General features: G+C 33.8%; 1 long non-coding RNA gene across 2 annotated transcripts in view; it reads right to left on the bottom strand.

Annotated features, from left to right (window-relative positions):
• Positions 1-21,643, bottom strand: part of LOC118198337 (uncharacterized) — a 133,150-nt gene that overhangs the window by 67,697 nt on the left and 43,810 nt on the right. Inside the window, exon 1 of one of the 2 annotated variants that reach the window (XR_015040514.1) lies at positions 8,754-8,905. The exons of the other annotated variant lie outside the window; for it this stretch is intronic. This is a non-coding gene — a long non-coding RNA (uncharacterized LOC118198337). Of the gene's footprint in view, positions 1-8,753; positions 8,906-21,643 lie in introns of those variants that run through there. 2 annotated transcript variants of the gene reach the window in all.

Below are 21,643 nucleotides of genomic sequence, written 5' to 3'. Positions count from 1 at the left end.
ATCGGCCGGGAAGGTGAGTCATTTCATTTATCTGCATGCAAATTATCTTTGATAATGAGTTTTGAAGAAACCGTCGAGAGAAATAGAAAAATTAGAGGTTCGGTTCGTACCAGTGTAACAAAATTAATAAGGAAATTAGATGAGGAATTGCAAAGCGAGAATCCGAACCTAGAAGTGTTGCAGGAATCGCTTTCAGTGTTAATCGAGAGAGAAACTAGCTTGTTAAAATATGATGAAGTTAAATGCTCAAAGCACTGTTCAGGAATTAGAGACAGAAGTAGAACATTGTTTAGAATACAGCGAATCCATCATTAGATGTAAATCTAAAGTCAATAGATATATTCAAAATCTGGGTAAAACCGGAAAAACTTCACAAGTTTCGGAAATGAAAACTAATTATAATACTAAATTGCCTCGCATTACCTTAGAAACTTTCAGCGGCGATTTATGTAAATTTACTGAATTTTGGGCTCAGTATAAAGCTGCCATTCACGAAAACAATACGCTTCAAGATGTTGAGAAGTTTAACTATTTAAGATCTTTACTCACCGGTTCAGCTGCAAAAGCTATAAGCGGATTGCCATTAATAGGAGAAAACTATATAAAGGCCATCGAAATCTTAACTGACAGATTTGGGAAAAAAGAAATATTAGTTAGCGCGCATATGAACGTTCTCCTAGATTTAGAGCCAGTACGCCGATCAAGTGATGTATCCAGTTTAAGAAAACTATATGATGAAATAACAGTTCAAACAAGAAGTTTAGAGACATTAGATATTAATTTTAATTCTTACGGCAATCTATTACTTCCTATTTTATATAAGTGTATACCGCAAGATTTAGTGTTACAGTTTAGTAGGGAGCAAAATGTCGACACAGAGTCAACAGTGTCAGATTTATTGTTGTTTCTAAAGAGAGAAGTAGAAGCGCGCGAAAAGTCACTAACTCTGGGTCTTAAACAACAAACACTTTCGATAACCAGTGAAAGAAATACCGACAACTATCGTAAGAGTGTTGCTCCAATTAAAAAGAAAATGGTATCAGCGGCAACGCTTAATACATCAGTCGAAAATTATATGTGCGACTTTTGTCTTAAATCTCACCTTTCTAAAGACTGCGACTTAAGTATTTCAGAGAAACACAAAGCACTATACAATCAATTTAAGTGCAAGCGCTGTTTAAAAAAGGGTCACAAAAAACCATTTTGTAAGGCAAAATGGGTTAAATGTAATATTTGCAAATCTTTGTCGCATTTAGAGAGCCTGTGTGATGCAGAAGGGCAAGAAAATAAATCCATTAAAAATACTGCGAGCACAGCAAAAGAGACAAACGTTAGTTCACTATTCCTCGAAACACTGAGCAAGCAAATTCCTAATGACGTGATTTATTATCAAACATTGAGAGGTCAACTGATAGGAAATAATTCCACATTTAACGTTAGGTTGTTATGCGATTCAGCTTCCGAAAGATCTTATGTTTGTCAGTCTATTTCCAGAAAAGCAAATTTACCAACTATTGGTAAAGAAAGATTAAGAATTCATACATTTGCATCTTCGAATCCTCCAGTGCGAGAATTTAAAAGAAAAAGACTTTCTCTAAAAAATAAGACAGGGTTCACTCTAATCATCGAAGCACTCGAAGTAAAAACCATTTGTTCCAATGCATTACCCAGGCCATCTGAAGAAATTATAAACAATCTTCGCCAACAAGGATTTCACTTATCTGACAGCTGCGATAGTGAAGTGGCAGAGGTACAGATTTTAATTGGGAATGATTACTTGAACTGCATCTTAACGGGGAAAACACATCGGTTAACAGACTATTTAGTACTGCATGAAAGTATATTCGGTTGGACATTGAGTGGTAGAGTGGGGGGAGAGAGTAAGAAGTTAAGTTCAGGGTCAGACTCCACCGGCTTGTTTATACACATCGATTCGGAAGAGGAATTAAAAATATCGGATCAGATTCGTCAGCTTTGGGAGATTGAAAGTCTAGGAATCTCTGAATGCGCGTCGGAAAGGGGTTCTGGCGATGAGCGAATAATTAAACAATTTGAAGAGGATTTGAAATATGTAGACGGAAGGTATGAGGCTCGCTTGTTGTGGAATAGGAGTCCAGAGCATTTGGAAAATAATTTTGGTTTAGCGAAAAGGCAGTTCGAAAGGGTGCAGCGAGAGTTAAAAGGTAACAGCTTTGTGAGGGAGCAGTTTATGGAAATAATTAAATTTCAGACACAAAACAACATTATTCAAGAGTGTGAGGATACGAGAGAGGGATACTTTATGCCATTCCGAGCAGTGGTCCGTAAAGATAAAAAAAGCACTCAAGTTCGAATGGTATTTAATTGCAGCAGTAGCGAAAGAGGAAAGCTATCGTTAAACGATTGCTTAGAAAAGGGCCCAAACCTAAATCCGAATATTTTGGATATCATTCTTTCCTTTCGAAAATTTAAAATTGGATTCTGCGGTGACATAGAAAAGGCGTTTTTGATGATGGGGATAGCAAGGGAAGATAGGCAATATTTAAAATTTCTCTGGTATCCTAATAATGACAGTGAGGACTTTAAAATTATGCAAATGAACAGAGTATTATTTGGATGTAATTGTTCACCGTTTTTATTGAGTGCAACGATCAAACATCATTTAAAGACATATGCGGAAAGAAACAAAAACTGTGTCGAGATTCTAAATAGCTCACTGTATGCAGACGATTTGTGTTATGGAGGGGAAAGTGTAGAATCAGCTTTCAGTCTTTCATCAGAGGCGGTATCTATTTTGAGAGACGCGAGTTTTAATTTGAGAAAGCTAAACACTAATTCTAAAGAGCTGTATGACTTGTGGGTTCAGGAAGGGTTGTGTGAAGAAAGTAGGTCTGAGACAGATAATAAGTTGAAAGTGTTAGGCTTGGCGTGGAACTTAGAAGAGGATGGTTTGAGAGTAGATGTTACATCATTGTTGAGTAGTTTGGAATCGTTGAGAAATAGTAAAAGATCGGTGTTAAGCACAGCAGTTAAGGTGTTTGACCCAGTCGGATTTATTTCTCCATTTGTGGTGCGAGTTAAGAGACTGATGCAGGAAATATGGGAGAGAGGTTTGGAGTGGGATGCAGAGTTGCCAAAGGAGTTAGGGTGCAAATGGATAAAGTGGTGCGCTGAAATTGAGGAATTAAACGCGTTGAAAATAGAGAGGTACTACTTTACAGAAGTTCTAAGTAAAGGTCAGTCGGTTGAAATTCATATTTTCAGTGATGCGTCAGTAGTGGCATATGGAGCGGTGGCATATTTTAGATATAAGAATGAGAGAGGAGAGTTGTGTACGTCGTTTATAATGTCGAAGAGTAGGATACCTCCGTTAAAAAAGTTGTCCCTCCCTAGGTTGGAATTGATGGGGGCTGTAATTGCAGCTAGGTTAGGAAAATATTTATTGAAAATATTTCAGGATTTGGTAGGTAGGTTAGTTCTGTGGACGGACTCCGAAATTTGCTTGTGGTGGATAAAGGGGTCAGCGCGTGAGTGGAAACAGTTCGTGTCGAATAGAGTTGCAGAAATACAAGACTGTACATCGCCTGATAAGTGGAAATATTGTCCAGGGTCGGAAAACCCAGCAGATAAATTAACTCGTGGTGAAACAGCAAATGCATTGGTGAAAGATACTAACTGGTGGCATGGTCCATCATGGTTGAAAGATTCTGAAGATCAATGGCCTGAGCAGAAGTTTAAAGTAGAAACTGATTCTCAAAATTTGGAACGTTTAAGCACTTATGTTCAAGTGACTATTCCAGAAGAAGAAAATGCGTTAGACATTACCAAATTCAGCAGTCTCGAAAAATTGTTGAGAGTTACAGCTTGGGTAAAGCGGTTTGTCGCCAAGCTAACAAAACGTGCCTGTGAAGAAGGTCCTCTTACTGTATTGGAGATCCAAGAAGCTGAGGAGTACTGGATAAAACAAGTACAGAGAGCGAATTACTTTTCGGATATTCAACGACTAGAGAGGAATAATCTAATAACACCAGATTCTAAGCTTTACAGTTTAGCACCATATCTGGACAGTAGAGGTATTTTGCGTGTCAGAGGTCGTTTGGAACAATCAGAATTAATAGATGACGAAAAACATCCCATTATTCTGCCCAAAACGAAGTTCACCGAACTAGTGATATTTAGTGAACACATAAAAGTATTCCATTCAGGAGTCATGGCAACATTGTCCAAAGTCAGGAATAAATTTTGGATACCTAAAGGAAGACAAGTAGTAAAGAAAGTTATTAACGCTTGCCTGGTGTGTAAAAAGTTTGCAGTGAAGCCCGCCAAACAGTTAACGGGTCAGTTACCCAGAGATCGTTTAGTCCAAAGTAATCCTTTCACAGTTGCAGGCATCGACTTAACGGGAGCAGTTACTATTAGAGAAAAAGCGGATAACCACAAAAAAGGTGTACATAGCCTTATTTACATGCGCCATCACTCGTGCTGTACACATTGAAGTGGTTTCAGATATGTCAGCAAAAAGTGTCATTTTTTCATTACGACGTTTTTTAGCAAGAAGAGGGAGCTGCAAAGTGATTTATTCAGATAATGCCAAGAATTTCCGCAGCACATGTGAAATAATTAAAGGATTTAAAAGAATCAAAGCAGATCCAAGTGTGAGTGATTTCTTGACATCCAAAGAGGTAACATGGAAATTCATACCTGAGCGTTCCCCATGGTGGGGAGGGTTCTGGGAGCGTTTGATGAGAAGCATGAAGGAACCTCTGAAGAAAATCTTAGGGAGAGCATTACTGACTTTCGAAGAGCTCTCTACAATATTAACTGAACTCGAGTGTGTGCTAAATAATAGACCTCTAACATACGAGAGCAACGAGCTGGGTAAAACTCGCCCGCTCACACCTTCACAGTTTTTATTGCCAGGACGTGGTACATTTAACTTTCCCGAGCATTTCTTGGAAATTTTTAACAAGGTATCCGACAAAGAGACTTTAACCAGGAGGAAGCTTTACCAATCTAAGCTCTTAAAATTAACATGGATCAAGTGGAAAGAGCAATATTTACTCCATCTTAGAAATGCGCATAACTTTGCTAATCCTAAAACTGAGCGGAACCTTAAGACTGGAGACGTTGTGTTGGTAGAAGGACCAAAACAATCCAAACTACTTTGGGACATGGGTGTAATTGAAAACGTGATTATAGGAAGAGATGGACATGTTCGAGCGTGCCTCGTTCGCACGCCCAAAGGACAATTCAGAAGATCGATCCAGATGTTATATCCTTTCGAGATTTAATTTAGAACTTTTGATATTATTGAGTTTTATTATATTATTAATTATTATGTTCATTTGTGGCTTTGATATATACTAGTATAGATTATTCATTTATATATGTCATACCATTTAGTATTAATCCATTATTAATTAATGTTGATATTGTTATGTAAGTAAGTTTGTGTACTCTTGTTAAAGAGTACAGGTGGGGAGTGATGTAGAAAAAAAAGAGATAGAGGGCGCTGCGCCGCCCGTATGTTTAGCTAATTAAGGGTTTCGGCAGAGTGGGTTGAGAGGTTGATGAGAGTGGTTGAGAGTGACATAAACTAGATACTCTGTAATCTGTATATAATATTTGTACATAGTCTTCTCTTCATTAAATAGATTTAGTTAAAGGAAAGTGTCTTTGTTTGGCCAATAGAACACAAGAACCACCGATAAAGAAGATGTAAGTAAGTTATTACAATGGTAAAACAATTAAACTTAACCGCACTTAAAAAACTTTTAAATTGTTGATAGTTCTGCAACTATTGCGCGGAAGTTAACTAAAGGCATAAAAATCTTAACCGGAAGATAAGAACAGCATAATCCAATCATTTTTAAAGCAAAAAATGCATAATTTATAAACATATAAGAATAAAGAAACTGAGCTCACTTAGTCGAGTAACAGAATAAGTAATACATATATTGATATACTTTTGGTGAGGCTGATTGCCACTAAAACGGGAGGTGCACAACTGCATGCTATAGCAGTCCTATATACAAACTTTCAACGTGAGGTTACTCGTTTTTGAGTTATACGAGATTCATACATACATACATACGTACGTACAGACAGACGCCACAAAAAATCTCTTCTGAATCCATTTTAAATTAGAAATTTTATTTTGTCCTTACGTACAGATGTCACGAAAAAGATCGTTAAATTGCATTCGATAGTGGTCAAAATTGATATTTTCGTTGAAATATGGTACCCGGAATTTTTCGTGATTACAACACTTCCTTTACTTCATACAATAAAGTAAAAATCAGAGTCACTTTATAATTAATGATCTGTTCGGTTCATTTCAAAAGTAGAGCACCTTTTATTTTAATAGTGAAATACGTTAAATATTGCTGCTGATTTCCGTATTACTTAACTTTCTAAGAGTATTTCTGTAAGGAATAAAAGAAAAAGGTGTTTTTTTTTTTTTTTTTTTTTTTTTTTTTTTTGTATTATTTAAAACTTGAAACTGAGTTATTATAAAATATAAGGAAATAATTCTTTTAATATTTATAATTTTTTATCCTTAATTTCAACTATATGTATTCTAAAAATTCTACTTTACTACTTCCTTTTCAACAATGCACATTCTAAGAATTCTACTTTATTGCTTTTTAAGTACGCATCTCATAGGTTGTGCTTTATAACACCTTTTAATGGATTACACTCTAAGAATTCTACTTTACTGCTTTTTAAGTACGCATCTCATAGGTTGTGATTTATAACACCTTTTAATAGATTGTCTTTCAGTACAAACAATTCTTGCTTAAATAGATTTTTTAAATGCACATGTTTACAATTAAATGTAAGGTTATCATACATTAGGATAATATTTATAATCGTCATAAGTTTACATATATTTAATAACTAAATTTCTTTAAAGTAACATTCACAGGAGTTTTTAAATGAATAAATGCCTCATTTCAAAATACATTAAAAAATAATTCAAATATTTGGGCATTGTGTTAAATACATGCTTTTTACAAGTGTTAAGTTTAGGATTGTGTATCCATAGATCGCCAATAGATGGCGGTAGTGCTTATAAAAAGAAACAGTGATGTCAATTATGTATATGTATCAGTTCGTCTTTGGTGTTTGTGAATAAATGTTGTGTGGAAGAACGCTCCTCTGTTTATTACTTTAACTGCGATCCAGTCTGATTTATTAGAGATTTACACATATTTTGTTTATGGTGCCTGCAAACCGGGATTATTACGAACCAGAAAATCGACAGACTGAATATTTCGAAAATGGAGGGCGTTCTTGAACATTTGAAAAAGAAACGATCGGTTGTTAGTTAGACAATTAACTACGAAACTGATAACCAAAGTCGAATCGAATTTAGCAAATAATATTCCGCTAAATGAGAAAATTGAGATAATCGAGGATTTATATGAACAGTTAATTGAGAAAAATCAATGAACTGAAAAGTTTAGATTCAGAAATAGAAACGAAAGTAACTTCGGAGGAGATTGAAAATGAAGTTACCTTAAGTCAAGAATACCAGGATAAAACTGTTATATGGAGAGGAAGAATGCAACGATTTTTGAAGAAGAATTCGGAATCTTCTAGAACAGTTCATCAGAACGAAACGGCTAATGTTGCACTTCCAGTTGAAACAAAAACAGTGAAGTTACCACGTCTGCAAATCGGAACTTATTACGGAGATTCGTGTAAATGGTTGGACTTTTGGAACCAATTCGAAAATACAATTCATAATCATAGTGGATTGAGAAAAACTGAAAAATTTGCGTACCTAAAATCCTTACTTGGAGGTAATGCTTTAGCTGCCATTTCCGGTTTCGCTTTAAGTGACCAGAATTATGATTCCGCAGTAGAAATATTGAAAGAACGTTTTGGAAGATATGATGTTGTTATCACTTCGCATATGAATAAATTATTATCCCTTGAACCAGTGGGAAACATTTCAAATGTTAAAGCACTGCGTAAGCTGTACGATGAATGCGAAGTCAACATTCGAAGTTTAGAATCGTTAAACGTTACTTCTCGAAATTATGGAAATATTCTCTGTCCTATCATTTTGCAGAAATTTCCAGAGGAATTAATTTGGAATTTAATCGAAGTCGAAATATGGAAGCAAGATTTGATATAAAGGAACTTATCGAATTCTTAAAAAAGGAAGTTAACTGTCGAGAAGCTGCAAGTTTAATGAACTCTGCGAAAACGAATCAGAAACCATACTTTCGTCAAAATGAACAACGCACGAAAGTTTATCCTAATTATAAACCGAAAGTTCCGACTGCTTCAGCTTTATCAACAATTGGATACAAATGTATATTTTGTGACAAAGAAGATCATACGAAATATAAATGTACTGAGGTGAACTCTGAAGAGAAATGAAACATTTTGAAACGTACAGGAAAATGTTTTCTGTGTTTTGGATGTAAACATTTAGCTATCAACTGTAAGAACAAACAGTTTTCCTGCAAAAAGTGCCGCGGTAAACATCATGAAAGTGTGTGTGTAAATCCCACATCAGCTGTCTCCAGTGTAAAAAATAAGGAAACCGAAACATCGGCAGAAATTGTTCAAAATTCTTCTGCCAAAACTGGATCTAATATTATGCTTCAAACGGTGTATACTGTGGCTGAGGGCAGAAATAAGAACTGTATTGTGAGATGTCTTCTTGACGGCGGTAGCCAAATCTCTGCAATTCGAGAAGATTTATCAAGAAAATTACAGTTACCAGTGAAAGGAGAAACTGTTTTAAATCTGCATACCTTCGGTGGAAAGAACGGGAAACATTGGAGTCGAAAGAAAGTTGAACTCACGCTCCGAAATATTAATGACCCTGAAAAATCCATAAATCTCGAAGTCATTGAAGTACCAGTCATAACAAATGCCGATATACGAGTACCAGATGTAGAAATGAAATCCCAACTCCAAGCATTCGGCGTCACTTTGACAGACTGCGGCGGCGCCGATGGAATGAATCATATTTCCGTTTTAATCGGCGCGGACATTATGTGGAAAATAGCAAGCGAAGAAATAAAAAGGATAAACGGAACAGACTGCGGCGGCGCCGATGGAATGAATCATATTTCCGTTTTAATCGGCGCGGATATTATGTGGAAAATAGCAAGCGAAGAAATTAAACAGAAATGCCGTAGCTATGAAAACCTTGTTTGGGTGGTGTATACAAGGCAAAATTTCTTCATCAGACTTTGAAATCCATGATGCGTGTTTGAACGTAAGTATAGAAGAGAAACTTCTAAAAAGCGTCGAATCGTTTTGGGATATTGAATCTATAGGAATTAAAAATATTTCTGACGAAGAACAAAATGAAATGGCGTTGCAAATATTTAACAACTCGATTACACAAAAGGGGGATAGATTCGAAGTTAGACTTCCATGGAAAGATCAGAATGTGACTTTAAGAGACAATTTTAAGAATGCTGAAAGACGATTTTTAAAGCTGATCGAACAATTTAAATCAAACTTGAATTTTTATGAGCAATATAAAGAAGTGATTGACTATCAGCTTAAAGAAGAAATCATAGAAAAGGTCGATCTTGGTACTCCATCTGGGAGACGAACTTACTACATACCTCACCGTGCTGTCATCCGTGAAGATCATAATTCTACGAAACTTAGCATTGTTTATGATGCTTCTTCAAAGGAAAAAAATCATGAATCTCTAAATGATAATTTACTACAAGAACCAAATTTTCTTCCTGAATTTTTGAAAGTTTTAATAAATTTTCGACTTCATGCATTTACGTCAGATATTGAGAAAGCGTTTTTACAAATTTCTGTTGCACCTGAAGATCGGGATTCAATGCGATTTTTGTGGATTTATGAGAATTCAAGTTTGAGCAATCCGAGAATTCAAGTTTATCGGATGTGTCGTGTAATGTTTGGAGCAAAATCAAGTCCATTTTTGCTGAGCGCTTGCATTAAGCATCATATAAAGAAATTTGAAGACATCCATCCCAGAACTGTAGAAATGTTAGAAAACTTCATGTATGTTGACGATTTTATTTGTGAATCAGATACGGAGGAGGAAGCTATACAGATATATCATGAAGCCAATGATATAATGAAAAAGGCATCAATGACTTTGATCAAATGGAATTCTAATTCGGATACTGTAAAAAACCAGTATAAATCAAGTTACAACTTCGTTAGCTTTAAATTGCCTGACTGTGATTCCCCCTCAAAGATTCTTGGACTTCAATGGGATACAATTAAGGATATCTTCTGTTTTAATGCACAAGACGTTATTGATTTCATCCAGTCAAATGACCAAACAAAACGTTGTGTTTTAAAAGCTGCTTCAAAAATCTTCGATCCTATTGGGTTTTTTGCTCCATATGTTATTCAAGCAAAAGTTCTGTTTCAGGATTTATGGCTGAAAGGTGTTGATTGGGATGAAATTATCCCACCAGAATTGCAAGACAAGTGGAACAAATGGTATAGGCAACTATGTGATCTACCTAATATCCAGATACCTCGGTGGTATTTTCGTGATGTTGATGAAACGCCTGAAACAAGGGAACTGCATTGTTTTTGTGATTCATCTCAAAGTGCTTACGGAGCAGCAGTGGACGTGAAATTCCGTAGCTTAAAATATTGTGGAACAAGTTTAGTGATAGCCAAGAGCAGAGTGGCTCCCCTGAAAAAATTATCTTTACCAAGACTCGAGCTTATGGCAGCAGTGTTATGTGCAAGACTTGTAACTACAGTCCGTGTGTATTTTCCTCAAGCTAAGATTCATTTATGGACAGATTCTATTATTGTGCTTCATTGGATAAAAAACTCACCACGGCGATGGAAAACATTCGTACAAAATCGAGTGTCTGAAATTCAAGACAAAACATCCCCGAGCATGTGGCATCATTGTCCTGGCTCAGATAATCCAGCCGATAAAATTACACGCGGTGTTAAAGTGAGTGATCTTGTAGTAGATCAAGAGTGGTGGCATGGACCTGTATGGCTTCATCAAGATGAAATAAATTGGCCTAAAGTGAACAAGCATTGTAACATAGTAGATAGTGTTGAAGAAAGAGTTGTGATTCAAGTTACTAGCAGTGTTCAACCTTTACAACCTGTGTTAAAAATAGAAAACTTTAGTGACTTAGGTAAACTTTTAAGAGTCACGTCATATGTATTTAGATTCATTAATAATTTAAAGTCACAGAATAAAGTGATTGGTCCTGTGACCAAAAATGGAATATGTAATGCTATGTGTTATTGGATTATCTTATCACAAGGTGAGTATTTTTTTGAAGAGTTGAATGATGTTAAATGTAAAAAACCATTGTCTCATAATTCCAAATTGTTTGGGTTAAATCCAGTAATGGATGAAAAGGGTTGTTTAAGAGTTGGAAGTAGATTAGTGAAATCATCATTAGATGTCGATGAAATTCAGCCTATAACATTACCAAATAATTATTTTTATCGTTTAATTATTTTGAATTGTCATGAAAAGGTACTTCATAGTGGTGTAAATGAAACTTTAGTGCAAGTAAGAGGGAAATTTTGGATTTTAAAAGCTAGACGTTTTGTAAAATCTGTTTTACATGATTGTAGATTTTGTAAAAAATATAATGCTAAAGCTGGACACGAGATATCGGCCCCTCTTCCAGCTGACCGAGTGGAGAAAGCTCAACCATTTGAGGTAAGTGGCATAGATTTCGCTGGCCCTTTGTATTTAAAGGATGGTACAAAAGTGTATATTTCATTGTTTACCTGTGCAGTGACTCGAGGAGTCCATTTAGAATTGTTATCAAATTTAAGTGCAGAGTGTTTCATTCAAGCTTTACGTAGATTTTTTGCACGTAGGGGTATTTGTAGAGTTATATATTCTGATAATGCTAAAACCTTTAAGACTGCTGATCGTGAATTAAAATATTTGTATAAATTATGTAAAGATGAAAAGGTTCTAAATTTCCTTGGTAAAAATGGGTTTGAATGGAAATTTATTGTAGAAGGTGCTCCTTGGTGGGGCGGATTCTGGGAACGTTTGGTAAGATCTGTAAAAACTTGTTTAAAACGTATCTTAGGTAAAGCTTCTTAATATTATGAAGAACTGTATACTGTTTTAGTTGAAGTTGAAGCTGTTATTAATTCTAGACCTATAACGTATGTATACAATGAACCAAATGAACCCGATTCTCTTTCACCATCTCATTTTATAACTGGATCTAGATTGACTGTTTTACCTTCACCTGAATCTAAACTAGAATCTACAAGATCTCAGTTGATTAAAAGATGGAAGCATAGGCAATTAATATTAGAGCATTTTTGGAAAAGGTTTTATAAAGAATATTTGTTAGAATTAAGATCAGTCATGTTTTCAAAAACTCCTAAGAATTCTCCCGTGTTTAAAATTAATGATGATGTACTTGTACTAGAAGATAATGTGAAACGCTGTAACTGGAAGATAGGTAGGATTAAGGAATTATTTCATGGAAGAGATGATAGAATTAGATCTTGTGAGATTCAGTTGGATAAGGGTGTTGTTAGAAGACCAATTGAAAGAGTTTATAATCTTGAAGTTCAGTAAAATTGATGCATCCGTTACGGATGCATGGGGGGGGGAGTGTTAAGTTTTAGGATTGTGTATCCATAAATCGCCAATAGATGGCGGTAGTGTTTGTAAAAAGAAACAGTGATGTCAATTATGTATATGTATCAGTTCGTCTTTGGTGTTTGTGAATAAATGTTGTGTGGAAGAACGCTCCTCTGTTTATTACTTTAACTGCGATCCAGTCTGATTTATTAGAGATTTACACATATTTTGTTTAATAAGGATATACATAAATATCCATACATATTTAATATTTTTCATTTTCGGCATGGGCAAATATTTAATTTCCGTGCATTCAACTAATTTACAATAATTTTCGAGTAAACTAATTTACAATAATTTAGCATATATCAGAATTGTTTACATAAGAAATGTGCATAAATATAAGTTGAATGAAAATTGCGTGGATTAGTTTTAATACTTACTCAAAAGTCAGTTTTCATTCGAAATTTCTCCACGAAAGCATCTCTACCCTTAGGCAGATAGCCCTGAATATAGTATAGCCTATTTAAAAACTTAACCTGACCTATGTATCTAATTACAAATATTTTAACATACATAATTTTATATTTACATTTTGACATCAAGTTCTAAACTTTTGACTTAAAACACGTTCATAGATACATTCATTATAAAATTCAAATTATCTATTAAATATATTTCTTGAGAGCCCTCAATACCTCTCTTAGCAATTTCATCCAGTTCAATAGTTCTCTGATAGTATATTAAATAACAACTATTCGTTTCGTCTTACGTCATTATCATTAGATCGCAATCTTGACTGCCTTACTCTGCATACAAACATTGCTTCCTTTTTTGAAACAGTTAAAACAACTTATTGATCTAAATTCACAAATACCTGAAATTTATATATTGCAAGGTAACCCAAAATGTAACAATTGGCAAAATATATAGATATACCGATTAATAACACTAACACTATTTTAAAATTCCTAATAAGCTGTCATGATGATGTAGAACGTTCACATGGTCACATCACCTTGACAAAACATGGCACTTCCGCCAAATTCGCAACTACTTCTGTATGCAATATTACACAAATATATAGTTACAAATGAAGGAAAAATTAACTTATTAGCATATCTGTCCATATATTTATTAATTTTACAAGGATTACTGTATGATTATTTTTCAATTATATAAAAACAAAATAATGAGTTTAAAATGGGCAATTATTATGCCTGTCCCCTAAAAATTTTAAAAAGTGCATATTACAGTATTATGTAGATGATGAAAAATTTATTTGATTCAAAGCATTTTTATATTTGGAATATTAAAGGAAAGTAGCAAACACACTGTCATTCCATTGAAAGACGTATGCAAATTTTTACTCTTATTTTAGTTAGTTATAAGGCAACTGAGCTTTAAAGTGTGTTTTTTGAGATATTTTGACTTTTTAAATTTAACCTTAAGATAGTAATCATTCTTTATGCATAATATACACATTTTAATAAAATATATAGTTTGTCGCTCAGTAGCTTAGAATTTGATCAAAGAATTCTAATCAAAATCGCTGTTTTCCCAAGTAGCACAGCAACGTCGCAACGACGTTGCAAACACGTCGCGGATGTCGTTGCAAAAACGTTGCAATATGTCGTCTTTAAGACGCCCAGATGTCCGCAAAACTCCACTGTTTTGCAACCGTTGCAAAGACGTCTTTATTACGTCTTTTCAGATGAGGTTTTTGTCTCATAGACTTCGCTATTGCGTCTTTCGAAAGTGATATTTTGGTTGTGAAAGCATCGTATCACGACGTCTTAACGACGCCTAAATGTTCGCAAAATTCCACCTTTTTGCAACAGTTGTGAAAATATCATTATTATTTCCTTGTATTACATATTGATTTATGTAGAAAAATAAGATTAATAATTAATATATTTTTCTTCTTTTTTAGAATTTTGTATTCCTTGTATTTATCTAAAGTTTAAATATTTTATCATTTCCTGAAAACCAGAAGATATTATATTTTTTTCTCTTTAGACTAAATATGCATAATTAATAATAACCTTTATTATTTTCAGTATTCTCATATGTCTGTAAACTATAGTTTTTAAATTTCTCTTTAGACTAAATATGCATAATTAATAATAGCCTTAATTATTTTCAGTAGTTTAAACCATATTTTTTAAATAACTAAAACTGTAAGTTCCGATTATTTAAAATTTCATCATTTTTACTTCCTTGTACGAAGTAAAAAAGAAGTATTGTAATCGCGAATAGTTTCAGGCAGCATATTTCAACGAAAATATCCATTTTGACCGCTTTCGAATGCAATTTAACAATGTTTTGCGTGATATCTGTACGTAAGGACAGAATAAAAGACTCTTTTCCTCAAAAAAAAAAAAAAAAAAAAAAAAAAAATTAAAAAACTGCTTTAAAATGAATTCCGAAGAGAATTCTTCGTGACGTCTGTACGAATGTTCTGAGGCTACTCGTTTTAGAGTTATGCGAGATACAGTGGATGGACAAAAATATGGAAACACCTTGTGAAATGCATTTTTGAAAAGAAAGATTGATTTTAATGAAATATGTAGGTGGCACTAGCGCTTTTGACTACTGACGCCACCTATACAACTTCGTAAATGTGCTAAACAGTTCAGTTGTTGTCGGAGTACTGTTATGTGAGGTTGTCGTTGCATTAAGTCAGAGTTAACAGACTTTGAACGTGGGCAAATTGTTGGAGCTTGTATGGTAGGTGCTTCCGTAAGCAAGGTAGCCGAGGTGTTTAGTGTTTCAAGAGGTACTGTATCGAAGATTTATTCCGCATATTTGAAAAGCGGAAAAACATCATCTGCTAAATCACAGCGCAGACGAAAGTGTGTCCTGAGTGATCGTAACAGACGATCATCAAGGGCAATTGTGACGAAAAATAAGAAGACCACAGCTGCAAAAGTTACTGCTGAAATGAATGTTGTGTTACCGAACCCTGTGAGTACCAAAACAATTAGAAGGGAGCTTTATAAACAGGGAATTGCTGGCCGTGCTGCAATTGAGAAGCCACTCATCAGTGATGCTAATGCCCGTAACAGGAAAAGGTGGTGTTTAAGTCATAAAGCCTGCACTATAGAGCAGTGGAAGCGAGTAATATGATCTGACGAGTCTTCTTTCACATTGTTTCCCACTTCTGGCCGAGTTTACGTCTGGAGAACGCCATCTCAAGCCTATAATACAGACTGCTTGTTGCCAAGAGTGAAACATGGCGGGGGTTCTGTTATGGTTTGGGCAGCCATATCGTGCTTCTCTGCTAGCCCCATGATAACTGTGTCAGGGCACATGACTGCCAAGACTTATGTGAATATTTTGGCCGATCAAGTTCATCCCATGGTGCAAACTTTGTTCCCCGATGGTGATGATGTCTTCCAAGACGACAAAGCCCCTGTTCACACAGATCACATTGTCCAGGACTGGTTTTCTGAGCACGAGGATGAGTTGTCCATCTCCCCTCGCCACTACAGTAACCAGACCTGAATATTATCGAACCTTTGTGGTCTACATTGGAACGGAAAGTGCGTTCTCGTTATCCACCGCCAACATCGTTATCTGAACTTGCCACCGTTTTGCAGGAAGAATGGTATAATATTCCCTTGGCAAACATACAGGAACTGTATTTATCCATTCCGAGAAGACTGCAAGCTGTTTTGGATGCCAACGGGTTTCCTACACCATATTAAGCAAAGAAACATGTTTTTTAAAGGTGTTTCCATATTTTTGTCCAATCCCTGTACGTTCGTCTCAAACACGAGTAGCCTCAGAACGTTGAAATTTTGTATATAGGACTACTATAACAAGTAGATGTGCACCTCGTATTTTGGTTTCAATCAGCCGCGCCAAACATATATAAATATATTTATAAATATATCCACTCTGTCACCCGGCTCAGTGATCTCACTTTCTTTACTCTCATATGTCTGTAAATTGTACATTTTTTGCTTTAAAAATGATTGAATTATGTTGTTCTTATCTTACGGTTAAGGTTGTTATGCCTTTAGTAAATCTGTATGCAATATTTTTAGAATTATCAACAATTTTAAAGTTGTTTAAGTGCCGCTAAGCCTAATAATTTTTTTGATGGCGGCCATTGCTTGTTTACATTTGAAACAGCAGAGTAGTGAATTTGTTGCCAATCTAGAGAAACGTAGCTTCGCAACAACAAAGATAACGCCTTCATTTATTACTGCAATTTAAATCATGCTTAATCCTTTCTGGAATTTTTTCGAGGAAAAAAGTGTTTAAGATTTACTTAATTTTTAATAATTAGTAATTTTTAATACAGATATTTTGAGTTTTTATGTATTTTTGCCTTGCCGCGAAGTGAAAACTGAATTAATTGAATGAGAAATACTCAATCGTCTGTGAAAACTGTTTCTTTTTTGTTTTGTTTGCTTAATTTCTTTTATACATCGTTCTAGCTTTATTATAGTATTTGAATAGAACATGTGGCAACGATTAGATAATTCTTTAAATGATACAAATTTTGTGCATTCTAAGTTATAATATGAACGAAATATAATACTGTTAAGTGAATCTAGCGCCAAAGTGTCGCTATGGTAAACAAATACTGAATTTTAAAGAATGCATTTATTCTATTGTGGTTTATTCGCTGTCGGCGAAGTAGATTTAATTAAATCCAATAAGTTTAAACGAAAGGCAAGAAAAAATGCGTATAATTTAATATTCCATACAAGGAAGTCATGTGGTGTACACGTCAGGTTTTTTCTCCTTAAGTGAGAGTAATTATGAAAGTGGTTATGATAAATATATAACATTAATAGTAGGTTTTTAAATAACTAAAACTCAATTAGACATAAATAAAAGTAAAGATATATATGTGGGTTAAAATAAAGAGCGTTTCTGATAACAGCATTATCACATTTATTTCTGTTAAATCTCAGAGACATTGGAAATTGCCCCTGTCGTGATAAATTAGGAAGCGGTTCTTAAGGTAACATAATCAGTATTTTACCTGAACTGAAGTATAAATAAATTTATTCGCATTTCACAGTAAAAATATAACCATTAACTTCTATAAGTCCATGGTATGCAAATGAAAGACAGTATAAAGTAATTAATAAATGTGATCAAAAATATTTCATACAAAAATATACCTAAATCTAATAACTTCCCATATTCATATCTAAAATGAAATAATAACCTAACAAACAACATACATGACAGCACTATTTAAGAAAAAACATGAACTAGTAAGTGGTTGAAAGTATAAATAGCAGTAGGAAGATAACAGAACTAAAATTTACAATGAATAAAAAAATATTTGTGTTTTTAAATAGTAAACAATTACAAGTGCAATAATTATGGATTCCAGTATTTACTAGTAATGCTGATGTTCCTTAACAACATGTCTTTCGATCATATGTAAATGTATTTACCTATTTTTAGTTTCTACATTTTGGAATTATGCTAAATTACAATAATCATTTCAGGCACTTTTTATAATCAATAACTTTCCTTTTGATACTGTACAAAAATAATTTAAATAATATAGTACACGATAGTAAGCTAAGTACGTTGAAGTAAGCTCTTCGTTAAATAGCACACGATGAAACTTTTTGTTTCTATTTATTATGCATTTTTTTTTATCACAAGCACATAAAATTTAAACGAAGAATATATTTAATGAATATGCTTAAATTACGAATATAATATACTTAAATGACTTATTTAATATACTTATTTAAGTATAATGAATATACTAAAATTGAATAAAAAATAAAACCTATTTTTCAACATTCATTTACTGAGATAATCTAACAAACATACATATTTAAAAAAACGCGAAATTACACAATGTTTGGAAGAACAGATCCCAAACAACAAGTAGTAAAACTGCAATTTGCAATAAATAAAAAAAATATTTAGTGTTTTTCAATATTACACAATTAAGTATGGCATAATTATAGATTATAATATTTCATAGTAATGCTAATGTTTCCTTAACACTATTTTTTCGATCATATGCGCAAAGTCTGAGCACCAAACTGTATCATGAACACAATAATCGATTAATATGAATGATATACGATATAGCACTTAAACGAATCCGTGTATCCAAATTGCACGACTTTATAACCGAAACCATGTATCCAAATATAACGATAATCCGTGTATCCAAATATTGCACAGCTGGAGCCACTGAAGATTGGAAAACCACAATATAATTTTAATCACCGGAAAGTCATAAAACACCAAGAACACTTTTTAACTGTATGGACAATTTTAGCACGTTGCAAGCAGATATTCATAAACAAAATAAGCAGAAATTCGGCATTACCACGAAGATTCGTCCTGAATTCAAAATAAACTGTAATGTTATATTTTTGTACGTCGTTCTCTTTCTCTATTGAAGCTCTCCAGTATTTAAATCCGACGGTGAATTACAAAAGCGTGAAGAAAATATTCCTGAAAATAAGATGGAGTCAAATTATCGCGCAGTTACTAACTTGTTCGAATTTGGAAGCTAGCCAAAGCGCACAAGCCTCGAGCTCAGATGTTCGTTAATATAATCATGCAGTAAATAATACACATGGAATGTCGAACAGCAATTCAGTACAACGTTTCAGCAATTTATTCGATTGCATTAAACCTTTCGACTTTTCTTCTGTTAATTTAATAGAATCTTTTTAAATGGCCTAGAAGAATTATTTCAACTGAATAGAATTGCGAACAATGTTCACATATTACGAAATTTGCAAAAAAATATTTATCGGGATCGCTAAAACTTTTGTAATGTCAATGTCACCAAATCCCGAGTGTACCGTAATACTAGGATTAAACCAAACATTTTTGAATGAACGGGAAAAACGTAAAAACATAACAAACAGTTCATCATAATTTTTATAGGTAATGAATTTCGTATTTTTGTTCAGTTTTCTAATTTTGATGTCAACATTTATTAGTAATTTATCAAAGCCATTAATTTTGTCGTTTTCGATTAAAATTGTTAATATTTCTTTCTCCTTTTCCATTAAGTTTTCCTTTCTGCTTCTCCTGAGTGTCGGTGAGTTTTCCGTCATATATATTGGACAGACGTTGAAAATGCATGGATATACATCGTCTTTTAACACTGGACGTTTTCTCGGAATTTTTAAAATCGCCCTATTTTTATCCGTGTATACATCTTCGCGAAAATTGTACTTTTCGCTCTGTATGCGGTAAAATGCTTCATATTATGTCAGCATATTAATTCAAATAAATTCGTCCTTACTTCAAAAATAATAAATAAAGTCATATTTTACCAGTGAAATAATTGCTAACATGTGATTTGCATTGATTTAGGAAATATATATATTTTTAAATATATAAAATGCATAACTATTTATAGAACATAAAATACAACTTACTTTATAGATTAGTTTCATTTTAAAATATTTTGCTATAATATTTATAAAAAAGTATATTAAATATTAATTATTTTTCAGAATTTTAAACAATAATTTAGCACGTATTTTAGTACTAATTAAATTTAATAATTCAAGTATTTATATTAAATTTATATTTCATTAGATGAATCTACCTCAGATTAATATATTTAGATGAAATAAAGTAATGAAACATTGCAAAATAAATCTTATGCGGACTTCAGATTCTTGAAAGGGCAGATTTAGTCTCTTTTCATTCTAAAAGTAACGCTGATGATGAACTATAAAATATGAAACTATGAAGTATGAAAAAGATGCTAAAACGACCACATCTAAAAGCTGTCATATCATGAAGTTTCAATGACGTCGACAAATTGCCAACGGCAAATATTTTGCGTCTTCGAAACGTTGTAAAGACGTCGTAAAAGTTACCACGACCACTTGGCAACCTCTCGGACCAGTTTGCAATGTCGTGTGCTACTTGAGGCAAGTTATCGAAAAATGACTAAGATTTGATTTTTGCGTAAATGTCACTAAACTATACAAATTGCTATTACCCATCCAACAATGAATGTTTCTTTTATAAGGAAGTGTCCTTGCTTTTCGATTTGCATGGATTTGTCGTGGGTGAAAGTACCACCAAACCGCTGTCAATGTGCTCTATATGTAAAACAAAACACACCCGTTTTGAATACCAAAGTTCGGCAGCACTGCGTTAAGCGTAGTGCGGGGATGGCATCTCCTTTTATTTCTTGCCTCCATGATATATAGTAATTGTTTTACAGCAAAAATATTACAAAATTATTTTCGTGCAACATGCTGCTGAAAAATTAATTAATTATAGGCAAAAAGTAATAAATTTTGAAATACCACAAAGACATAAAAGAAAATCTAAAACCAGTGCAATCCCGAAATGTCCCAATAAAAAGTGTGAAAAATATTCAACTTAATGTTTTTTTAAACCAGAAGAAATTCCGAAAACAACAGAAACAGATAAAAATACATGGAAAAGAAGAAAAAGAAAAAGAATACAATTATAATGTGAATCAACGTTATCAAGAGGAAGTAAATCAGAAGTAATCCTAGGAAAACTACAGTGTTTCTGTTCATCCAAATTAGCTGATGAACCATTTTAAATGATTTAATTATAATAGTTCATCCGAAACTTCTGACTGTTTCTTCTATATAACCCTTTCCTTTCACATGAAATAAATAACACGCAAATACAAATTTAAATGAAATAAATTCAATTTGCTTAATAAAGCAAAAGTAATATATATACAGGAAAGGAGTAGGTACAGGAAATCAAATAGGGCCAAAGGCATGCGGCGCTGCCCTGACCACGTCCTCGACTCTGCCCTTGAAAAGAACGTATCTGGTCCAGTCATTGTCAATTTGGAAGAGGGCCGCTGCGACGGCATATTTACACCATAATTTTTGCCTACAATGTGAGTCAAGAAGATGGCAACACAGTTAAGCGCATCGTGCGATAATTGTACACTGACTACCAATAAGTATTTGGACACCTGTGATAGAAACGTAAAACTAACTTTATTCAAAATCAATAGTTGGTAGAGCCTCCACGAGAGGTAATTACAGCGTGGACCCTCCGGGGCATACTTTCCACAAGTCTTTGTATGACAGCTAGTGGTATTTTCTTCCACTCGGAGAAGACACAGAA

The sequence above is a fragment of the Stegodyphus dumicola genome, chromosome 4, assembly GCF_044657685.1.
Source record: "Stegodyphus dumicola isolate Sdum_Otavi_A_Nest chromosome 4, ASM4465768v1".
Lineage (NCBI taxonomy): Eukaryota > Metazoa > Arthropoda > Arachnida > Araneae > Eresidae > Stegodyphus > Stegodyphus dumicola.
This window is presented reverse-complemented; position numbering and strand designations above follow the sequence as displayed.